General features: G+C 43.6%; 1 long non-coding RNA gene across 1 annotated transcript; it reads right to left on the bottom strand.

Moving 5' to 3' along the window:
- Positions 1-13,067: 13,067 nt before the first annotated feature.
- Positions 13,068-20,072, bottom strand: LOC139037144 (uncharacterized). The gene is made up of 3 exons (XR_011489969.1): positions 19,988-20,072; positions 18,998-19,039; positions 13,068-16,239 (listed from the first exon to the last, which is right to left on the bottom strand). It is a non-coding gene; the product is annotated as an uncharacterized lncRNA (long non-coding RNA).
- Positions 20,073-25,423: the final 5,351 nt, after the last annotated feature.

Here is a 25,423-nt window from a genome sequence, read left to right as displayed (position 1 = left end):
AACTAAAATCATGGCATCTAGTATCATCACTTCATGGCAAATAGATGGGGAAACGGTGGAAACAGTGACAAACTTAATTTTCTTGGGCCCCAAAATCACTGCAGATGGTGACTATAGCCATGAAATTAAAAGACACTTTCTCCTTGGAATAAGAGCTATGACAAACCTTGACAGCATATTGAAAATCAGAGACATTACTTTGCCAACAAAGGTCTGTAAAGTCAAAGCTTTGGTTTTTCCAGTAGTGGTGTATGGATGTGAGAACTGAACCATAAAAAAAGTTGAGCACCGAAGAATTGATGCTTTTGAACTATCGTGTTGGAGAAGACTCTTGAGAGTCCCTTGGACTGCAAGATCCAACCAGTCCATCCTAAAGGAAATCAGTCCTGAGTATTCACTGGAAGGACTGATGCTGAAGCTGAAACTCCAATACTTTGGCCACCTGATGCAAAGAACTGACTCATTAGAAAAGACCGTGATGCTGGGAAAGATTTAAGGCAGGAGAAGAAGGAGACAACAGCGAATGAGATGGTTGGATGGCATCACCAACTCAATGGACATGAGTTTGAGCAAGTTCTGGGAGTTGGTAATGGACAGGGAAGTCTGGCGTGCTGCAGTCCATGGGGTTGCAGAGTCAGACACGACTAAGCAACTGAACTGAACTGAACTGATAACTGCATAGGATTACCAGGACACACAGAGGCACATGAGGATATATAGGCACACACATTTCATAAGTGTCAGCACATACATGAATATACACAAATATGCATTCAAACACATAGCTTTGTAATGTATTTGTGTATCGTCACACAAAATATTACATTGGAGTCAGTGCAAGTGACAGAAACTCAGTTCAGGATGGCATTAACTTGATGAGGAATTTGGGGCTTCCCTGATGGCTCAGATGGTAAAGAATCTGCCTGCAATGCCAGAGACCCGAGTTTGATCCCTGGGTTGGGAAGATCCTCTGGAGGAAGAAATGGCTACCCACCCCAGTATCCTCGCCTGCAGAATACCATGGACAGAGGAGCCTGATGAGCTATATGTCTAGTCCATGGGGTTGCAAAGAGTTGGACATGATTGAGCAATTAACACTTTCACTTTCAGAGGGGGAATTTATTGTTTATACAATCAAGATGAAATGGGACAATGAAGCTGGGTGCAGAGCAAGGATGCAGCTGGGTCTCAAGAACAACTGAACTCAGAACCACAGACTTCATCAATTTCATTCTCCCACTTTGATCTCTATCTCTCTGCTCTCTATCTTTGCTGACTTTGCATAGAAGGCATATGTTTAGTCAGATGAGGGAAATATGGCCTTTATTCATGCATGGGAAACATGACCACACATTTCCTGATCTCCAGCCATAAATCACAGTCAACAGAGATTACTAAAGCACTTTCTGGTTCCAAAACTGAAAGCCCAAGCAGTGAGACAATTGGTCCCAGCGCCAATTTGTTGTAGGTAGTTTAGGATAGGTTATGCTGCAATACCTAGGTCACAACAATGAAAACCCCTAAAATCTCTATGCTTTACTCCCACAAGGTTTACTTCTTACTTTTATTACATGTTTTCCATTGGCTGGCTAAGGCTCTGCTCCAGGGCATCTGCTTTCTGGGACCCAGGATGACAGAACAGCATTTATCTGAATATCCTAAGTGTTATGGCAGAGGAAAAGGAGAACTGGCAAATCAGGCAAGGGCTCTTAGAGCTTTGGCTCAAGTATAGCTTATGTCACCTGAGCTCTCACTTCCATTGATCAAAGGAGGTTATTCAGCCATTCCTAACATCAACGGGAGAAAAGTGACAAAGGAAGCTTTGAACAGTAATCCAGCCTACCACACCATTTCCTGCCCATCATAACAAGGTGAGTGGGTACTAGAATTGACTCATCCCTAGACAAATTAAATTGGGCCAGGAGGCAGAACCAGGTTGTTCTACTATGATGACTTCAGAGGTAATATTTTGAACAAAGAGTAACACTATTATGCCTGCCTGCTGAATCAATTCAGTCTTGTCTTATTCTGTGACCCTATGGATCACAACCCACCAGGCTTGGATCCTCCAGGCATGAATAGTGGAGTGGGTTGCCATGCCCTCCTTCAGGGGATCTTCCCAACCCTGGGATCAAACCTGCGTCTCTTACATCTCCTGCATCGACAGGCGGGTTCTTGACCACTAGCGCCACGTGGGAAGTTGCGTTATAAGTTGCCTCATATGGAAATTGTTGGGCGGATAATACCACTGTGTTACAGAGAGATCACAGAACTGACGTGCAGACATGTGCTCTGCCCAACAGACTTCAAGGCATACACACGTATGCACACTTGGTAACTCCCAGGTTTAGATACAGGCACACGTACACAGATAGGCACACACACATGCCTGCATACGCACACATGTGAACCTGTAGCGGTGCCTGTGTGCATACACATACGTGCACATGTTGGTGTCCAGTCTGCCCTCATTTACATGTGAACCCACACACATGCCACCCTCAAGCACACATGTGAACCTGTAGTGGTGCCTGTGTGCATGCACATACGTGCACATGTTGGTGTCCAGTCTGCCCTCATTCACATGTGAGCCCACACACACATGCCACCCTCAAGCACATGTGCACACTCCAGCTCAGCGGGGAGTGGCTGCTTCTTCGCTGGAGAGATCAAAGGCAGCTGCTCCCTCTGCATATTTAAGGAGCCCCTGCTGTGAGCCTGTAGCTCTTAGCTGAGCCCCCTGCCTAGGTGAAGCCCCACTCTGGGAAATGCCGCCCACCCCCAACTCCACCCCAGGGGAAAGTCTTTGGAATCTGATCACTTACTTCCCCAAGCCTTTCAGGAAGAACCCAGAGAGAACCCCAGGGTGGGGGCCCTGGAGAAGCAATCTGTCCCCTAGGTCCAGGGCCCAGGGCTGTAGTAAGGCCTAGCAGGCAGAGGAGATAGTGCCCCTGGGACAGCCAAGATCAGTCCAGGGGAGGAAGGACCGGCATTGCCCATTTGCCGAGATCCTATATTTCCTCCTAGGGAATGAGCCTGCCGCCCAGAGACTTGACGTCAGGCTTTGTGGAAGGCTGCCAAGACAGAAAGCTGAGCCCCCATCAGACCTGGCTTTGCCACAAACCCATCTGGACCAGTCACTTTCCTTTCTGGGCCTCAGTTTCCTAGAAAAGCAGACATTCCAAGCTACCCAAAACCGTCCGATCCAAGAATGGCAAACATCTGGCACAGCTACCTCTGCAGCAACTCATTCCAGGCGCGGGAGAGACCAGGAAGCCAGCACAGTGCCCCTCTGGCCAAGACTAAACGAGGCCTTTGTTGTTTAGTTGAGCATGCCAGGCCTCCACATGCTTCACCATGAGGCCCAGGAGCTGAAACAGATGAACTCTCAACCTTCGCTCCTCCTCCACCCTCCCCCACTCTGCTTTCATCCAAAAGAGGCGAGTGGGTTTCCTCTTGTTTGCAACCTCTGATCAATTTGTAAAAACTGCAGGAAACTTGGTATTGAGCAGACCGCTCAGACTGTGCTTCGGCTCCTTAGGAAAGGGCATCATGACCAGCCACTATCTGTCATCAGCACAGGTGTGCAGTGTGGGGCAGCAGGCCCCATGCTAGCTAAGACATGTTTATAATGGGGCAAATGATGCACTTTCCTACACGTGTAAGACAATAAGCCCGATCTGCCTGTAAAAGGAAATGTATTCTTTCCCAGGAGTAGAGATGCTTTGAGTTGAGCCCTGGGAGACATGAAGGAGCCTTTTTCAAATGACACTGCTAAGTCCCAGCTTCAGCAGTCAACGAGCGTTCCCTTAAAATCTATTTCTATGCTGATTCAATCTGCCTACCAGAAAAAAAAAAAAAAAAGGCTTAGTATCCATACTCTGTAGTTCCTTTATACAATAATAACAATACCAAAGCAACAACAATATAATAATAATTTATTGACCACCTACCATATGTCAGGTACTATGCTCTATACACACAGAGTGTCTAATTCTCTCAACATTGCTGCAAGTTAGGTCTATTCCTACTTTACAGATAAAGAAATGGATGCTCAGAGAAGTTATGTGAATTGCCCACCATCACTCAAGGTAGGAAGGGGGTAGGATTTGAGCCCATATCTGTGTGCAGAAACCTCTTCTCTTTTTACTGCATAATAGTCAGATCTATTTTGAATCAAAATAAGAGACAACATGAGCTCCGTGAGTAAGATGGCAGAGAGCTTTGGGGTGGGAGCAGAAAGAATGGGATATTGATACCCAAATCTTAACAGCGTTTCTCTCATCCCTCACTTTTTAAATTCTGCATTTCCTTTCATTCAAATTTAAAACTTGAGCATGAGTATCATATAGATCTCTAGATTTTGATAAACAGATACTATGAAGATTTTATTTAAGCACCTGAATGTTGTTTATTAGACTGTTACTACCTTTTTAACACAAAAGCATTACACTACTGGTAAAGAAAATACAAATAAACATAACAGAAGAAAACAAAAAATACTCCAAACTTCCTAATCTCTCCACCAGAAACAAGCCTTGTTAATACTTTAGTATGTAACCTTCCAGAATTTTCCTATACATACTTTGTTTACATGAATTCATTCTGCAATACCATTTCTATAATTTGCCCTTTCTTTTCATGATTTTATGTTATTCATCTACTGCATCATTTTAATCCACTGAATAACAGTACATTGTATAGATGTATTTTCTTTAACCAATACCTATTATTGGACATTTAGGTTGTTTTCAATTAAATGCCATCATCATAAAAAACATTTTAAATAAATCTTTGCACATTGTTATTGTAGGTGATTCCCTTAGAATAAATTTCTAGAACTTGAAGGCCAAATGTATAAATATTCTAAGGGGTTTGTTACCTAATCCAAATTTCCCTCCAAAAAAATGATTGTATCAATTTACAAATTCTGTCCGCTTCTCCTGATCTTTGCCAATACTGGACATTTCAGTTTTAAATCTTTGACTGCTTCTTAACACTTGTGAACATGAAAACAGAGCGAAGCACTTTGGAGGGGTTCCCTGGGGCATCCCATGCATCACAGGCACTGATGGTGAAAATGGACATGTTGATTTATTTAAGTGGACAGGCATTAGCATCACTTGAAAAGAAGATGCCAATGCACCAGATCACGTGATGACATGCCACCCCTAGATCTGGGTGTAATGTATCGTGGAGCATGGCCTCCCCAGTCAGAAACTCAGTTCTGTGAGGGTAGAGACTAAGCCATACTCATCCCTGAAAACTGCTAGGGCCTATTGCAGGGCCCTGCACACAGAGAGTATCTCTGGATCTGCTGTCTTCATCTTGGTCAGTGATGAGATCACTGAGCATCCAATTTGAGGCCCCCCAGGAAAGCTGACTGGAAAGGGGAATGGCCTGGCTCAGGGGAGCACTCACGCAGGTTAGATTCAGGAGTTCTGAGTTCAAGTCCTTCCCCTGCTTCTTTTGGGCAATTTTTTTTTAACCTTTTTGAATTTACTTGCCTCAACTAGAAGAAGGACATCAGTATTGACTCATAAGGCTGGTTAAATTAATTAATGGATATTGCAACTGACAAACACTGTACTGATATCCTTGTAATAATGATCATATCAAATACTTGGACTTGTTGTCTGGATGTCCCTCTCCTGGACAAAAATGCAAACAGAATGAATCACGTCAAACTTTTCTTCTCCTTTAAAAAATATCCCAATTAATGATCAGGCTTAGGGCATCCAGGCAGATAGACCTGAGTTTGAAAAACAGCCCTACCATTTACTAGCTTTGTGATCTTGGGCAAGTAACCTAAGCATTGGAAATCTCATCTTCTTTGCTGCAAAATGGGGATAATAGTGTTAACTGCACAAAGGAAACTCTATCCAGTATGAGGACCAAAGGAGATGATAATATATGAGTAAATGCCTGGCCCAGCCTGGAGGTATAACAGGAACCCAAGAAGTACTCCCTTCTCCCTAACTATAAATAGGACTCCCCTATCAATCAACCTCAGCATTCTGTCCTTTTTCTGTCATGTAACAAATCACTCTGAACTTACTTAGAATAGCAGCCTGTGCATTTAGCACAGAATTCTGTGGAACAGCAATGGCTGGGAACTGCCGGGTGGTTCTTCCGCTGCCTCTGCATATGGCCGCAGTCAACTAGTAGGGAATGCCTTCAATCCCTTGTCTGGCAATGGCTGAGTATCACCAGAGCAAGGAAGATGACTAGGTCATGGGTCTCACCATGCCATGACCCACTGGAGGCTCATTCACCTCATGGTTAAGTGCTGATTTCCAAAAGTAGCAAGAGGGCAGGTCACTGTGCACAAGTCTGCCAATGATCCTCTAGCCAAAGCCAGACACATAGCCAATCGCAGACTTGAAAGGTGGAAAATTAGACTCCAAATCTGGATAGGGGAAACTCTGACATCACATTAAACAGGGATTGAAATACAGGAAGAATCTGCGGCCATTTTTGCAATTTGTCTCAGAGGTGAGTGCTTCTAGAATTGTCTGTAACCCTGGGACCCAGCTGCTCACAGGGAAATCATGTTTCCTCTATGTATATCAGAAAACTCTTCCATAATTTTCCCAGCATTCCTGCAAATCAGTGCCAACATGGTGCCATGATCTCCAGCCTAGAAGCTTGTGAGCAGGAGACAGAGACAAAAGAACAAATGCTTAAATTATCTGATGAATGTCAGATACATTAAACTAATTTATGTAATAATGTAAGCATAGTGATGGGAAGGTAATATGAGAGACATAAATTATACATTATTATTGTCAGCTCTAGCACTTATCTTAGTAGCGTGTCAAAATACATCCTGATATGTTAACATTTATAGAAATGAACAACAAGTGCTTGTGCTCAGGGATCCAGCAGTGAGAAGCTGGATGTCATTTGCATGTGTACACCAAGCCATCATTGTCTTGCCCAGGAATGACAGGGACATGAGAAGAAGGTGCCCATGTGCTTTGCTCCCTTAAAGAGCTCTCAGCCCAAATGCCCCTAGCATGCGTTCCAGGGTGTGGTCAATATGGGAAGCCGTGAAATATGTGAAGAATGGTTTTGGGGTCAGCCTGACAACTTATCAGCTGTCTAATCGAAGTCATCACAACTCTTCAGACCTCACTTTCCACATCTATGAAGTGGGAATAATAAATCTATCTTCAAAAGATTACCACAAGCATAAAGTGAAATTATTATGTTTTTCTTCTCATAGGGGGATCTCTGGAGTAGTAGAGAATGTATCTGAAGGACTCTTAAACACTGGAAACTGGAAGACAGGCTTTCCTACTCATCTCAAGCACAGTTAGTGCCTGCTTGACTATGGTTACATTTATTTTTCTCCATTCCACCCACAAGATACTGTCTGATATTCCCCTTTATTTGTCATGTTATAGCCAGACAATAATTTTTATGCCCAGAGCATAACATGAGAGTATAATATAACACTAATAGCAAACTCCCAGGGCTGATCTACAGGGAACCATGGTTTGATCTTGGACACATCCAAGTTCTGACCTCTGAGGTAAGTGAGATACAAAAGTCTCTAGACATTAGAGGAATCTGTGTGTAGGACAGTTCCCACAGGGAAACATGGCCCTAGGGAGGGGGACCTGGTATACAGGGACAGGCATGTGGGCAACCATCCTTAGAAGGAATGACCCAAGGATGACAGCCCATCCTAAGGAGGACCAGGATGGGCCTCCAGCTAAACCCAAGCCAAGTCCTGAGCACAAGCTACTCCAGGGCAAGAGAAAAAGGAGGGACAAGCATCAACTTGGTAGAGAAGCCCAGGAGAGCCATGGAATTCTCACCATATGCAACCCCAGAAGTCCAGTGTCCAGCAAGGGCAGAGGTGAACCAGAGCTGTTTCTATCCTATCTGCCCACTGTACCACCAATCTGGACACATGAGCAGGCTAAATCTATAGAGATGGGAGGACACATAAGGTATTGGGCCCAGAAGTGGGGACTTGGACTTCCAATAGAAGCTGGACATGGGGGAATAGCAATGGCCCTGAGGCTGGAAACTGGACCCCTGGAATCTGCCTCCTCTCTCCTTTTCTTAAGACACCCACCTTGAGGCCTAGTATCCCTTCCACAGTTGGAACTCAAGAAAGTCTAGATCTACCTTCTAGACCTCAATTTCTTCATTCTGAGCAGGAGCCAAAAGGCCTTGCCCTTAGTCCATGTGCCTTCTAGAGAAGTCACCTCCCAATGCTGGGTCTAGGGAGAGACAGGCAAGGAGCTTAGAGTGCAGACTTAAGGAGTTGCTCCCTCCTTGGTTCATGCAGGCACAGGTTGGGCACCTAAGAGGAAGTACTCCCTTCAGTATCACAACCTGTTCACCTCCCTCACTTCCCCCCAGTCCTAGTCCTGGGCCTGGGCCCACCAGGGCCTGTATGAGGAGTATCTGCTTTGAAGCAATGAGTGTCCCTGCGGTTCCCAGGGCAGTCCTTAAGAGCATATCCTCTCTAACAGGATACACTGAGATGAGGAGAGCCACTCAGCTCTCTCCCTGGAGAGGAACACCTTCCCTTGGCCCCTATGGTTCCTGGGGAAATAAGCAGAGATTTGTTGTTGTTCAGTCACTCAGTAATGTCCCACTCTTTGAAACCCTATGGACTGCAGCATGCCAGGCTTCCCTATACTTCACCATTTGCTGGAGCTTGCTCAAACTCATGTCTACTGAGCTGGGGATGCCATCCAACCATCTCATCCTCTGTCATCCCCTTTTCCTCCTGTCTTCAATCTTTCCCAGCATCAGGAACATTTTACTGAGTCTGCTCTTTGCATCAGGTGGCCAAAGCATTGGAACTTCAGCTTCAGCATCAGTCCTTTCAATGAATATTCCAGGTTGATTTCATTTAGGGTTGATTGGTTTGATCTCCTTGCTGTCCAAGGGATTGGGATTCTCAAGTCTTCTCCAGAACCACAGGTTTTTTTTGTTTTTGTTTGTTTGTTTGTTTTTCCATTTATTTTTATTAGTTGGAGGCTAATTACTTTACATCATTGCAGTGGTTTTTGTCATACATTGAAATGAATTAGCCATGGATTTACATGTATTCCCCATCCCGGTCCCCCCTCCCACCTCCCTCTCCACCCGATCCCTCTGGGTCTTCCCAGTGCACCAGGCCCGAGCACTTGTCTCATGCACCCAACCTGGGCTGGTGATCTGTTTCACCCTAGATAATATACATGTTTCGATGCTGTTCTCTTGAAACATCCCACCCTCGCCTTCGAGAGTCCACAAGTCTGTTCTATACATCTGAGTCTCTTTTTCTGTTTTGCATATAGGGTTATCGTTACCATCTTTCTAAATTCCATATATATGTCAAAACCACAGTTTAAAGGCATCAGTTCTTTGGCACTCATCCTTCTTTATGGTCCAACTCTCACACCTGTACATGACTACTGGAAAAACCATAGCCTTGACTATACGGACCTTTGTTGGCAAAGTGATGTCTCTGCTTTTCAGTACACTGTCTAGCTTTGTCATAGCTTTTCTTCAAGGAGCAAACATCTTTTAATTTAATGGCTGAAATCACCATCTACAGTGATTTTGGAGCCCAAGAAAATAAAGTCTGTCACGGTTTCCATTTTTTTCCCCATCTATTTGCCATGAAGTGAGATACAAACAGATATGAACACTTAAATCCAGTTCTGCCCTCCCCTGTCCATCAGGCCTCTGTGGCAACCCCATCACCCATGGAATAACATCCAACATTCTTAACTTGGCCTTCAAGGCCATTATCTGTTCTAGCTTCTAGCACACTCTGTTGTGACCACTTGCTATGTGACTGACTGGACTGGATGTTGGGCACCTCTAAAGAAAGCCCTACCTCCCTTCCCAGTTCTTACTGCATCGATATCTGATGAGTTACTGAGCACCTACTTTATGCACATGCCATGCTAAGCACTGACTGTACTGCAGAAATCACCATAGACTAAGCCCCTACTTTCATAGAACTTATACTGTAATTGGAAGAAACAAACAAAATATAAATTAAATACATCATATACATGATACATGTGCTCAGAAGAAAATAAAACCCAGCAAAGGGACAGTGAGACAGAATGGGGTTTGCTAGTGCCCAGGGAAGGCCTCTCTGAGGCGCTGCTGTTTGAGGAGAGAGCTACAGGATCAGGGGAGCAAGACATGAGAGTATTTGTGGGGAGATAATTTCCGGGGTGAGGACAGCACTTCACACAGTGTGAAGGCCCACACAGGTGTGTGTGTGTGTGAAAGGAACAATGCATGCCTCCTCTCACACCCCCTGACAGAGCCAGTACTTTGGTCATATGCTAGCAATCTTTTGTGACTAAGATTGTTTCACAGGCTAGTCTCTCTATTTGATGTGCCTTTCACTCTTTCTCTGCTTGGAAAACTCCTACTCAGACTTCAGAACCATCTTTTAATCACTTATTTGTAGGTTTCCCTGGCAGGTAGGATTCTTCCTCTGTGCTCTCATAGCAGTTTGCACATCCTCAATGATAGCAACTTAATAGGTGCATCTCCACTATAGATTGTGTGTTCTCCAAGGGCAAAAACCTCCTTGTTTCAACATGGAATTCTCTTTATAGGTATTCCTATTAACAGTGATCAAGCTTATCTTTATGACTGTTCCCTTGTTTCTAAGTAAAATATGTCTCTCCCTCTTTCATGAGTTGCTTTGTAGGAAGATTATAAAAGTCTGCAAAGATAGTAACAAGAAATGACTTTAATTTACAGGTGAATCCTGACCCCAACTTTCTTTTTTCTTTACCTCTGTTATCTAATTCAGCAAGTCAAAATAAATCATTGGGGAGGGGACAACTCCACCAATCCCCTCTAGTTCTTTGTGTTGTCGAATAATTTAAATGATATTCAGTTTAGTCGCTCAGTTGTGTCTGACTCTTTGCGACCCCATGAATGGCAGCACGCCAGGCCTCCCTGCCCATCACAAACTCCTGGAGTTTACTCAAACCCGTGTCCATCGAGTCGGTGATGCCATGCAGCCATCTCATCCTCTGTTGTCCCGTTCTCCTCCTGCCTCCAATCCCTCCCAGCATCAGGGTCTTTTCCAATGAGTCAACTCTTCGCATCAGGTGGCCAAAGTATTGGAGTTTCAGCTTCAGCATCAGTCCTTCTAATGAACACCCAGGACTGATCTCCTCTAGGATGGACTGGTTGGGTCTCCTTGCAGTCCAAGGGACTCTCAAGAGTCTTCTCCAATACCACAGTTCAAAAGCATCAATTTTTTGATGCTCAGCTTTCTTCACAGTCCAACTCTCACATCCATATGTGACCACTGGAAAAACCATAGCCTTGACTAGACTGACCTTTGTTGGCAAAGTAATGTGTCTGCTTTTTAATATGCTATCTAGGTTGGTCATAACTTTCCTTCCAAGGAGTAAGCATCTTTTAATTTCATGGCTGCAGTGGGAAACAAATTTAATTACATACACACAGGGAATCCACCTAAACAAGATTACAAAGACAGTCAGGCAAAATGGGGTATATATGTCATTCTGGACTAAGGAGAAGGGGGCAGGCTCTGGGGCTTCAAAGGGAAAGAAGGCAAACATAGGAAGATGAAAAAAGAGCAAATGTTTGGTGAACAAATATTTGCTGGGCCATGCAGAAACAATGGGACACAGAGAAGAAATTTTAACAAGCAGATATGCTACATTCCTCCCTGCCTATACACCTAGTTCATACTGCAGCACTGAATATTACACTATCTGGTGATAGTCACCTTTGCAGAACAGATCCTCTATCTAAATTCTCATAGGTAGTTAGGGGAGAGGTTCAAAGCTCCTTCCTGAGTTTTTCATTTCTTAAAAATAATCAACCCCAAATAATCTTTATGACAAAGAGATACATTTGGGGTGGCAAATTTTGCTTTCCTACAAAATAAATCCTGGCACTATAATAGCCAATTTCAAAGGAAGCTCTTCACCATTAGAATGAGAATGATGTTGAAGTCAGGACATTAAAAAAAAAAAAAAAACTATCTGTGCATCATCGTTTGCCCAGCAATGCCTAGCATCTTAAATGAAAGTGGGAAAACGTTTGATCTGTGAAAAGTTATGAGTCTTCTTTAGGAGAAAGTGAGAAGGTAAGAGACTCCCTCTTGTTAAATGTATTTTGGTCCGTGCAGCCAGCCCAATACAAGACTTTAAACTAGAGCACAAGAAAGCAAACCAGAGCCCCAGGCCAAGGGAGGCTCCCAACTCTTAGTTTGGCAAGTTTTTATTGGAACACAGCCTCTCTTATCTATTTACCTGTTATTGTCTATGGCTGCCTCCAGGGGATAAAGGCAGAGCTGAGCAGTTATTACTAGACTGCATGGTCTTTTCCTGAAAAGGTTTGCTGGCCTCTGATTTAGAGAATCATGGAATGTAATGCATAGTCAAGTATGAATTTCCCTGTGAACAGCCCCTAAACGCTGTCTATGGTGAAGATTCCCTCCAAGTCATTTCTTTCCTCTATAGTACAGATAGCCCCCTCAGCTCAGTTTTCCTAGGTACTATGTTAACCCCAGGCCCCTCCTCCCCACCTGAGGAGGATGGAGGTGACCCAAAAGCAGGCTTCAGCTGGGAGGGACGCCAACTCTCTTTTCATCTGATCTACAAGCCCCCTGACACCCAACCAGCAGTATCATTTTCCCCATCTTCTTGCTAAGCCAAGCAACTTTGCCCACCCATTTGCCATTCGACAAAGTCTTTTAAACAGATGACTTTTAATAAGTTAATCCATTCATTGTCTGGAGCTCTGAAAACTGACATAAAAGCACAATGACGCCTAATTAAACTTGTTCTGTGAAAACTAATTTGTCAAACCCAGAAGCACAGTTCATAGATAAATGCTAATATTTGAAAGTCAAATTAAAGTTGAAAAGGTTTGTAATAACAGTTAATTAACTCTTGTTTTGTTTTCCTTCACTGCAAACTGGAACCAACTGCATTGCGGGCGCCTCTTTAACATTTTGGACCACAAAGATAAAATTCAAAGCTTTGAGATACGCCTTTGATGTTGGTATTCTCTGCAGATTCGATATTATTTTAAGTCTCTTTGTTTAAAAATTCATTTTTATTATCCCTGCATGAAATGCATGGCAATTCCCCAAATAACGAGCCATCAGTGCAATTAACATCGTCGATCGACACCAGCGTCCTGATAATTAATACAGACGCGCTGCCTCCCCAGCGAGAACTGTGAGGGCTTGATTTTTCAGAGCAACTGTTCATTTACAGACTCAGCTTCAACCTAATGAAAATGGATTGTGAAACTTTAATGAACAAGACTTTGCTGTCATAATAATAAAGACTTTGAAACAACGCGGAGGCCTCCATAGCAAGCGTCTGGCACTGTGCTTGTTGCTACGGTACATCAAACCAATTAAGCCATATGATGAATATTTACACCGAGGTTTTTTTCAACTCTATGACATAAGATAAACTCGTAAAAGTGAGCATTAATTCTGCATCAACAGTTTCTGACATTACATTGCACCAAAGACGCATCCGCCCAGCCAAAAGGCTGTGTCTGCCTACCTCTGTTTTGTCTTAATAAGTGTCAACAAAGGATTAGAACGTTCTGAAAATCCAATTTGCATGCATAGGTTGTGAGTACAAGTGCAAGGAAAATATCTTCCCTGAAGTGCGTATATATTTGTGTTTGTCTGTGTGTGTTTTGCTTGTGGGTGTGTGTATGAAAGAACCGGGTGGGCCTGTTTTGTTTGCATGCATCTCTGTGCCTGGGGGAGTGTGTGGCCACCTTGTATACATGAACCTATGGGGTAGGGTGTGTAAAAGTGCAAAACTTGCTTCTCTGTGCATATATGTGTCTATACATTTCTATCTCTGCAAATGTATATATGGGGATGATCTTATACATTTATTTGTGTTCATATGACTATTCCTCGTATCCATTCAACAGTATTTTCTGAACACCTATTATGTACTAGACCTTGTGAAGTTACAGTGGTTATAAAATCTTTGAAAGCATCTCTACTCAAGGCACTATAATCTGGTAGGAGACTCTATATGTCAATTAGTATCTAATCAGAGTACAGCAGGCTAAGTGCCAAGATGGGGGAAAAAAACAGTATTTTGGGTGTGCATACTATTCTAGGGCTTCCTACATGGTGCAGTAGTAAAGAATCCGCCTGCCAATTCAGGAGATGCAAGAGACGTGGGTTTGATCTCTAGGTCAGAAAGATCCCCTGGGGAAGAAAACGGCAACCTGCTCTAGTATTCTTGCCTAGAAAATTCCATGGACAGAGAAACCTGGCAGGCTACAGTCCATGAGGCTGCAAAGAGTTGGATACAACTGAACGCACACACACTCACACACACACACAATAGGGACATATAACATAAAGTAAAAGAAATCAGGAAATACTTCTTGGAAGAACTGGGGTATAAACTGAGGCCCAAAGATAAGGAGGAGTTAGCCAGGCAAAAAGAGGGAGACAGATAAGAAGATGCATCTAGGTGCCTTTGCATGCATAATATGAGCTGTGAGCCAGTGTCTGTGTGGTGTCTGAGTGTGTACTCTGAGAAACCTCTGTACACCCAGGCCTTAGTGTCTCAAGAATCATAGCTCTCCCTGTTAGGAAATATCTCAAGACATCACCCATCTGGACTGTAAATGATGCAAATGTAGAACAAAGGACCATGACCTTGGACGGTTCAGGGCAGCAACTTTGGATTAAAACATCTATCATCCCCATTTCTAATCTAACCCACGTTTGTAAGTCAAACTTTGACATACCTATAATTGCCTGAGGTTCTTATTTATGGAAGCATCCCTGGTGACTTAGATGGTAAAGTGTCTGCCTGCAGTGCAGGAGACCCAGGTTTGATCCCTGGGTTGGGAAGATCCCCTGGAGAAGGAAATGGCAACCCACTCCAGTATTCTTGCCTGGAAAATTGCATGAACTGAGGGGCCTGGTGGGCTACAGTCCATGGGATCACAAAGAGTCGGACACGACTGAGCGACTTCACTTTGAGCACAAGCTTGGTAGCTTAGGAATTTTCAAGTCAGGGGCTTCTAAACAATCTTCTTCTAGAAGAGTGTGTGATATAGACAAATGAACCAAACTAAAGTAACTTCTGAACATAGCGGTATCTCAATCATATACAATTGTGCACACATGCATGGACACAAAAGAACAATTTCTGATTCTATTATGGTTTTTAAAAAATGTCAAGGAGTTAACATTGCTCATAGGCAAGCTGTATCAGAGCAGTTTAAGATTGCACACTTTGTTTCCCAGGTGGAAGATAGGTCATAACTGACACTACATGTGTTCAGAGCACTTCCAGGTATAAAGAAGGAGGGAAGCTACTGGGACAAAAGGGCTGTCACAAGCCATGTAATTTATCCATGGGGAGATTTTCAAGCATTTTAAAACTCACTTTACTAACAAAATTTTTGGATGTTCTTTTCCTAGCCTGCAGAAGAGGAGAGATAGTTAATTTGTCGAGAAAGCTACTATTTGCAGATGCATCAGCAGAAGTGATGAGGCAGAGGCCTGTTCTGGGGCCATTTATCATGGAGGCACAGTCTAACCTACCTTCTTAAGGGTCTCTCTGAGCCTTGGTCGATGTTCATCATGATGACCCCCAGTCCCCAGAGGAGTTTAAATTGTTCAGTTTCCTCTGGTGAAGAAAGGTATGAAGATCTGCAGCAAAATCACTTTTAAAAGATTTAAATGTTCCAAGGATTTGCCCTTGGCTCTCCAGAAAGTTCAACTACAATACCTTGGTTCAGATTCACTATCATATACTGAGTGCCAGCTAAGCATTGGGCTAAGTCTTTCCACTGGTCATCTCATAGAATCCTTATCAAAATTCTGAGAAGGGTTGGGTTGGCCAGAAGTTTCGTTCAGGTTTTTCCGTAAGATGTTACAAATTTTTTGGCCAACCCAGTAGAACTTATTACCCTTATTTTAGAGAAGAGGAAATAGAAGCAGAAAGAAGTTGAGTAGTTAAGGGAAGGCACACTTCTTTTGGCTCTCACTCTGCTCTTGGGTAATTATTCTAGAACAACAAATTGTCCCAGGATTCCAGAGATTTGAGGTCTTACAACAGATGCTTGAAAGTTCCCCACACATGTGTCAGCAATAAAGCCATCACTATTTGAGAGGTGCTTTTTCCTTTGCATTTATCCAGATCTTCAGTCAGCATTGTAGTTCTCACCTGGTCTCCCTCTCAGGATCAGCAGAAATAGGGACTTCTGAAAATAAAATTTTAAGAAATATTAGATGACCCAGACTGATGCATCAGAGGACACGAACTCCTTGACACACCAAAAAGGCTTGGGGGAAGGAAAGTGATATGTATGCTTTTCTGTGTGTTCTCTTATTTAGTTTGCACAATGGTCTTGTAAATACATACATCTAAAATGTGCGCATATACATATGCACACATTATAGAATTCCCCTCTGCTGTACCAGGCACCACGCAAGCATTATCTCTACTGTTCAAGATGCAGCAAGAGGGTGAAACAACCCCAAGAAATCTGAGGTGCAGAGAGGTTTAGCAAGTTACTTAATGCTGCAAAACTAGGAGTGGTAGTGCCAGGATTCGAACATAGGATGTGTGACTCTAAGCCTGGTGTTCTTTCACTTATTATTCAGCCTTCTGAGAATGAGCCTCCAGGCCTAAAGGGGCTAGGCCTATCACATCTGCAAAGATCTGTCCAGCCTGGAATCTATGACACAGAAAAAGAAGGTTGATGGTCTCATCATGGGTTACTGGGACAGCACAGCTCCACTCCTGGAGTCTCCTGAGTCTTACAGAGCACAGAAAGAAGACTTAGTTCCATGCCTTCTGAAAACAAGACAGACTCATCATCCATCCCGGAGATTTAGAAGAGACTGTAGGGATCTACAGATGTCAAATATCATCTTGTCTAATCTCTTTGCAGTATCCCAGGGTCCTCTATTGAAAAACCTCTCAATGGCTACATTCATCCAAAGTGCTGTCCATTCTTAACTTTATAGAGAGTTCTTGTTCTACAGAATTAAAATAGAGTTAAAATCTCTCTCTCTCTGTAGCTTCTACCCACTGGTCCAACACTGAGCCCTTGCTCCATGGGACCCCCTTTCCATTCCAAATGTAGGAGCAGTGAGGGTGCGTGCTCCTCCTCAGGATGCATACCTGGGGTCTGCTGATGTCTCCATTTTCCTCCCTCAGATTCACTTGGTCTCAGACTTAAGGACTGCCCAGCAGTCAGACCAGCACTGAGCCCTGAGAGGATCTGGCCAATTCCCCTCTTCAGTAGGACTGAGGGAAGGGCCTGTGCTCTGGGCAGGTTTCAGCCTCTATATCCTCTGCTTGTCAGACCTTCCAACAAAGTCTCATCCCATCAGACAGTGCCTCCGCGTCAGTCTCAACACGGGAGTCTAGGACCCATGTGAATTATCACCCCTGGGAGTCTAAAGATCTGTTAAGTCCTTTGCAAATACCTGAGTGCCCACTGAATATATGTTATTATATGATATTATTACTATTACTGATATTGTTGCTACCTGATAACTGTACATGGTTAGTTGCTTTAGTTGTGTCCAACTCTTTGCAATCCCATGGACTATAGTTCCCTGGGCTCCTCTGTCCATGGGATTTCCCAGGCAAGAATACTGGAACAGGTTGCCATTTCCTTCTCCAGGGGATCTTCCCAGCCCAGGGATCAAACCCACATTTCCTGAGTCACCTGCATTGCAGGCAGATTCTTTTACCACTAAGCCACCGGGGTAGCCCACCTGATAGTTGTACCCCAGAGTAATTAGAAGGGGGCAGGGGGCACTAAGACTCACCAAAGATCCTACTTTGATCTGATGAGAAAATCTGAGTCCTAATTATAGTTCCACTGTTAAAAAATGATGACAAGGAGGATTTTGATGGTAAGGGTCACAACAAGATCAATCACCATTTCTACCAGGCACATCAAATTGAATGCATACAACAACTCTGTAAAGTGGATACTATTATTTGCCTCATTTTACAGATGAGGAAACTGAGCCTTAGAGAGGTTAAGTATTAAAGAATTTGCCAAGGCCACATAACAGTAAGGGGATGAGTATTTGGGTGGTCAAAGAGTCCTGGAATCTATACTATTAACTACTATGTGGTTCTTCCTGTCACTAGCCTGCAGTGAGTTGGGCAAGACACTTCCCTCTCTGGGCCTCAATTCTGAATCACCTAGGGTTTCTTAAAGCTCCATTAGACCACAGAGTTGACTTGAGAAATGCAGAGGAGGTCCCGGGGAAGTTGAATCTCCCTCTCTGGGGAGCCACCCTCTACTTTTCTGCATCTGAATTTCCTCCTGGCTGCCAGGGCAGCTCTCAGGCTCATCTGAACATGCAAATCAGAATTAATTATTCAAGACTGGGCCTACTTTGCATACCAATTCCAGTTTCTTCTGTGTGGGAAGGTTCTCACCCCTTTTAACCGTTTAGAATAATGTGCACCAGACCTCCAAAATGAAAACAAAAGTTAAAAAAAAAAAAAAAAATGGAGGAAGAATGGATAAGCTGGATTCTTCAGTTGTTCTCTCTGGCTGGGGCTGGTCCGGGCTGGCTACAAACCAAGACGGCAGAGACCTCGACAGCCTGGAAGGTCTCTGCCATTGATGGTGGACAAGGAGTTCTTGAATTTCTGGATCGTGGATATCTCTGAGACTTTTACGAAAACTATGGCATCTCATCTCCAGAAAACCTACAAAATGTAAGCATACAATTCTGGAGTGTTTCCTGAAAATCTGAAACTCAGCTCTGGACCCCTGATTAGGAAGCCAGGAATGGCTAAAATCGGAAATAACATGGAGATGAAGGCCCATCAGGATTCCTGGGCATTCAGGTATGTCAGTGAGTTAAGAAAAATGCCCAACCTAATCAAACTCAGTTTACTGAGATGCCTAAAGACCCCTGGTTCTTCACTTCAGAGGTGGACCAGGGACCATCCCAAGGCATGAGAGCCTTTGATTGACTCACCTGAGAGTATGTGCTTCAAGGAAGATATCTTCAACTGCACTTCTGCAGAAGATGAAAATTTTGTTATTCTTAAACTATTTGATGTGATCACAAGTATAAAAATAACCACACAGAAACGAAGATGAGCAGAAAATAAGTAAAATATTTGTGGAAGTTATCCTTGAATATAACAATAGGTACTATTTTTCTTTTTGTTAATTTTCTATATTTTTTCCTAATTTTCTATAAGGAAAAGTTTTGCCTCATGGTGAGAAATGCATGCAGTTTAAATGTTAAAACAGAAGACCTGTGGGTAGCCCACAATCATGTCTGAGAACAGAGACAAATGGTGATATTAATATTCTATAATGATATTAATAATAACCATAAAAGTCGAATTAACGTGTAGGGACAGCTATGATGATGTGAATGAAGCAGAGAAAAGAAAACTGTCCAGAGGAGAAACAGAAGAATGAACCATACGCTCAGAGAGAGACAGAGCATGTGTGTCCCCTCTACACCCTGAAAAAGAGAGAGAGAAAAAGTCACACCCTGGCCCCCGACTCCTTCAGGAGACCTGGCTGAGTTATGTGACGTAGCTTTAATCTTTCCTCTTTTTGCCTAGACTGGTTTGAGTGGGCTTGGTCTCATGTACCCAAATAATACCTAAGACAGTGGGAAGCCGAAAAGGACACGTATGTCTAGTCTGTGATCAAGTGTCTGTGACATCTAAGTGAGTGTGGGTGACATCTGAGAAATTATGGGGAACATCTGCATGGGTGTGTTTGTGTAACGGGCTGAGTGTGTGTAACATCCAAGCATTTGTGACATCTTGAGAGAGAGTGTGTGTGAGATCAAAGTCAGTGTATGTAGCACTGGAATAAGTATGCATAGTTAGCTGGAGTCAATAAATGTTTAAATCTGTGACCTGTCAGTTGTAATTTCTATCAATTTTCCCTCCACAATCTGGTCTTACATTCAGCCCAAGGGTCCCATCTTTGCAGATCTCACCTGATGCCAGGGAAGACTTTCTTGGGATGCTTTTCTGTCCAGCTCTATGGGCCTGTGGAGAGAAGAGCATCTGGTCAAGTTTATCCCCTCCATGCTCTTCAGGCAATGTCAGCCGATTCTCTGCAACCTCTTTGGAAAACTCAAACCCAGGGCCAAGAGCCACCTCCCCCTTGACCACAGCCTCAGACTAGGATCTCTGAAGCTCAAAGCAACACTTGAGTGCTGTCCGTGCAGAGATAATCATTCACTTATCACAGCAAAGTAAAACTGAGGTCCAGAGTCACACAGGGTGTGTGCCCAGCAGTCAGGATCTGATCCCAGTTCTCCTGAGTCCAGAGCCTGTATCCTTCTCAGCATGTCACACTCCTCCCAACCAGACTCTACAGATGTCATGAGTAGCTTTTCTCAGCTATACTCAGGTCTGAGTTCTCTTCCAATTTCCCATCAAGTGTTCCCAGATGGGCCTCCATGGCAACACTGCACCCGTGGCAACAGGAGTAACTACAGCCGCTTGCTGGTGGCGTGAAGCCCATCGGCACAGGAGTTGACACAGGGACAAAGGACGCCAGGCCGGCAAAGTGTTTCAATACTCGAGCAGTGTTGACAAGGTAGGTTCGTTCTGTGGGTTTCTTGGGATCAATTTTATTTGGAGAATTGATGACACAGAGATTGCTGCATACAAAGCCCTCAAAAAAGTGTTTCATCAAGGCTGATGCAGAACCCAGAAAACTCAGGAGATACAGCCTGGTGGAGCACTATAGCAAAGGAATGTTATCTGAAGCTCTTTTGGGGAAATGGGAAGACTAGTTACATCCAATGGGTGTTGGGGAGGCATCATATTTGGCCATGGTCTAAAAGAAGAATGTATTTTTCATTAAATGCTGAGGCCACTGGTGTGTGTGACATTGTGAGCTGACCTTGCTTCATCCATTCTGTTTCCTTTCCTCATGGTTCAGTGAGACCCGCCCAGCCCACAAGGACAGCTGCAGTGACAATGAAATTATGTGAATTCATTCATATTCTATTACTCCCAAACTACGTGACTTTCCCAGTAGTGAATTCCTACAACTCGGCTTCAAACTCAAATGGGATTTGCTCTCTAAAGGGAATCTTTTGGTTCCAATCTTATTCCTACCTAAGGCTCCTGCAGAACAATATTCTTCCAATATCCTTCCTTGACATCTCACTGTGAATAAATCCATCAGAGTCTTTCCTAAGAGTGGGGTTTTAAGGGAATCTGGTTAAAGTTGAGAAGAGATGGAAAGTATAGAAACATAAAGATAGCAAGCTGAAAGCTTAGAAGACAAACTATATGAACAACTCAATTTGCAGAATGCCTGTCCATGCATGAATGCTAAGTGGCTGCAGTCGTGTCTGACTCTGTGTGACCCTATGGACTGAAGCCTGCCAGGGTCCTCTGTCCATGGGATTCTCCAAGCAAGAATACTGGAGTGAGTCGCCATGTCCTCCTCCAGGAGATCCTACCAACCTGAGAATGAAATCCACCTCTCTTAAGTCTACCTGTATTGGCAGGTGGATTCTTTACCACTAGTGCCACCTGGGAAGCCCAGAAAGCCTCACATTCAAAGTAGAGATCCTTGTGGCTGAGCACTGATGGAATGATTTCTGCATGTCAGGCACAGTTGCAAGCTCTTCACATTAGTTAGCTCTCTTAATCTCTTTTCCTCTGGCTCTTAGGTTCACTACTTGGCACAAACAAAGTAATTCATGGGCTAAAAGATTACCAAAATGACTAAGATGGATAGCTGGGGTAGTGAAACAGTAAGAAGGACAGGGAATGGTCTCAGGGTAACTTCTTTGTGTCACTGACATGAGTTTTTAAAACATTTTCCTGCCCAGATTTTTCATAAACCATTGTCAGTGGGTCAATTTTTATCCTAGCTGTCCTTTTCCCACTTGGCTAAGAAACCATCAGATGAAAAATGGTAGATTTCTATTAGAAATAGAAGGAGAAATCATAAGGACAGCTATTAATGAGATGATTTAAAAATATATATATTCAATCAAGGGTAATTGGGGCTGAGCATAGTAAGTCATGGAAAATTATAAGCTCTGCCCACTCTAGGGCATGACTGACTATTAAAATCTTTTCACACCATTGCCTACAGAAAGCAGCTGGGCACCATGCCACCAGGGAGGTGGCAGCAGAATGGCCTCATTCCCTAAACAGGCTTGCAAAAAAGAGGACAATCGGTTGAATTGCTGAATCGAACTTAACCCTTTTAATGCCACACCAAGTGGATTTTTGACAAAGAAGAGTCAACAGTTAACTCTTCAAGACCAAGTCACAGAATGACTTAGTTGAAAAACATTTATTATTTATGGAATACCCACTGTGAGCTTTTGTATCAATGATCTGATTCCCTTAAATTCTCAAAATAAATATATATGGCCCATTTTATTCACTGATGTTCATCAAGGCTGAAACTGGAGTTCAGAGAAGCCAAGGTGCTCAGCCCAAAGTTGCATGGTCGATCCATGGCAGAACTGCAGTGGTAGAAGCTGACTCCACTCCCAGAACTCTTCTCATAAGCCCACAGACAGCTCATTTGCTTGTTCTGCCTTCATGCAGTCATGGTTTGACCTCAGTTAAAGCGAAGAAGAGCTAAAGAGTCTCTTGATGAAAGTGAAAGAGGAGAGTGAAAAAGTTGGCTTAAAGCTCAATATTCAGAAAACTAAGATCATGGCATCCAGTCCCATCACTTCACGGCAAATAGATGGGGAAACAGTGGAAACAGTAAGAGATTTTATTTTGGGGGGCTCCAAAATCACTGCAGATGGTGGCTGTAGCCATGAAATTAAAAGACGCTTTGCTCCTTGGTAGAAAAGCTATGGCCAACCTAAACAGCATGTTAAAAAGCAGAGACATTACTTTACCAACAAGGTCCGTCTAGTCAAAGCTGTGGTTTTTCCAGTAATCATATATGGACGTGAGAGTTGAACTATAAAGAAAGCTGAGCACCGAAGAATTGATGGTTTTGAACTGTGCTATTGGAGAAGACTCTTAAGAGTCCCTTGGACTGCAAGGACATCCAACCAGTCCATCCTAAAGGAAATCAGTCCTGAATATTCATTGGAAGAACTGTTGCTGAGGCTGAAACTCCAATACTTTAGCCACCTGATGTGAAGAACTGACTCATTAGAAAAGACCATGATGCTGGGAAAGATTGGAGGAGGGAGGAGAAGGGGACAACAGCGGATGAGATGGTTGGATGGCATCACCAACGAGATGGACATGAGTTTGAGTAGGCTCTGGGAGTTGGTGATAGAGAGGGAAGCCTGGTATGCTGCAGTCCATGGGGTCGCAAAGAGTTGGACAAGACTGAGAAACTGAACTGAACCAACAACAAACCTCAGTTAACCAGAGCTTGCACCTGGAGATTTTCTTGAATGCTTTTCTTCCTGTTACTCAGAGTTAAAGAGAAAGCTCTCCTATTTCAACCTTTCTAGTTGATAAATTTAGTACAATGTCTGGATCTCTCTTCTCCACCGGCCTATGAAGAGAATGTTGTAGAGTCTTTCTAGGAAGGAACTACTTGCAAAAATGATCTCTTTGAACACACTTCTCAGGGTCCAGGATTAAGAGTAGTGGGAATCCCAGAATCCCTGAATGTCTAGGTTCTCTTACCCGGGTCTTTGTCTTCTTGCCACTTCTTTCTTTTCTCCTTGTCTTTCTGATCACACCAACTACTCCAATTGTCTTGCTGTATCTCACTATGTGAACTTTTTGAACCCAAGGTAGGCAAGGCTGGAGCAGGGAAGCTGAAAGAAGATGCAAGGAGTCGCAGGAACTGCAGACACATTTATTCTCTCTGGGCAACAGCAAAAAGGGGTCTCCTCAGGTGAGATTTATATACTTGTACAGAACAAACATGGCCTGTGGTCAAGTGGGTACAACATGATGCACATGCGTAGTGCTACAAGTGAGCTTAGCTATTACATAACCATTATTTACAAAATGTGGGGCAAGAGTGAGAGGCCTTGGGGCGAGAGAGCCTGACCACACCATCTTGGCTAATTTGCTCTCTCCCTACACCCTTGCTCCCACTCCATTACAGGTTAGGATCTAGAAAGAAGCAGGGACTTGGTTGATTTAGATATAACCTAATCCTAGCCCGTATCTTTTCTTCCTTACTAATAAATCTTTTGTGTGAGGGTTCTTCTTGTGTTTTACATCATATTCCTCCCAAAAAAGTGGAGGAAAAACTAAAATTATATTTTAGTGATGTTTGATCAGCTAAGATCTATTTTGTCAAAGTTAGAGGTCACATTGTATGGTGGAAAAAACTCTAAACCAACAATTAGTTACAAGAGTTCCAGCCTCAAATTCATCATCGGCTACAGGTGTGATCAGGTGTCAATTTCTTCAACTTCAGGTGGAACTAATTCACAAGATGGTTGTGAAGATCAAGCAATATAATGAGGATTAAAGTATTTGGAATGTAGCAATACTTGTCTCCTTGATTTCTGAAGAGTACTAAAATGGTATCCTGACAAATGTTTTAACAATCAGCTTTCTAAACTAAAAAAAACCCCTGGGTTTGAGGTGTTGGCTTCCATGATGTAAATGTTCTCGTCCCAGCTGACTCCAAGTTACCACTATGGCATCGCTGGATGCTGAGTTGGGAAGTTGTGCACATTTGGCTCTTGCAAGCCAATCTGAGCCAGCCCACCTCTCGTGTTAGATGAGTTAACAGTTGTGAAGACTCAGAAGAGGTTTTCTGTTTACCAGGAAATTGATAAGTGTACATTGACTTTATTTTGCTTGGGCCCTGTCCTCCAAGGCACAGAATCTGAGGCAGGCACTGAGACAAGCTGGGAGGCAGGGACTGGGGTGGGCGAGGGGTCTACAAGCAGATTCATTCCTGCAGGAAAGGAAGTGAGAGGATAACTAGAAGGAAGGGGCATCCTGGTGCTACAAGGAAAACTAGGTAACTAGAGAAAGATAATCAGCAGGAAAAGGAGGAATCTTTCCCCCAAGTCCTGGATGCAGTAAAGGATTGTAATTCACACCCAGTCCTGGGATCATCCTGATCCTTTCATTCCACTATCACCTAGGTAACTGGGGCAAAGTGGGATTAGTTGCCTGGCAACAATGCCCACCTCTCTACTCCTGTACATACTTATATGTCCTGACCTCTGCTGACATTCCCTCCCACAGGCCATTGCCTGTTCCAGCAACACACCTTCTGCCACCCTAAGCCCCTGGCTAAGCCAGGCCCAGGGCGCATTTAATCAGAGTACATCAGCCCAGAAATCCACAAGTTTGCCTGCCCTCATGGAAGAGAAGCAAAGAAGACAGAGAGCCCAGACCAAGAGCGGGGAGACTTGGGGTCTAGTCTCAGCTTCACACGGGACCTGCTTCTGTGGGACCCTTGGGTCGGCTGCTTGGCTTCTCTGAGTTATTGCTTCTTC

This window comes from Odocoileus virginianus, chromosome 10, assembly GCF_023699985.2.
Source record: "Odocoileus virginianus isolate 20LAN1187 ecotype Illinois chromosome 10, Ovbor_1.2, whole genome shotgun sequence".
Classification (NCBI taxonomy): Eukaryota; Metazoa; Chordata; class Mammalia; order Artiodactyla; family Cervidae; genus Odocoileus; species Odocoileus virginianus.
This window is presented reverse-complemented; position numbering and strand designations above follow the sequence as displayed.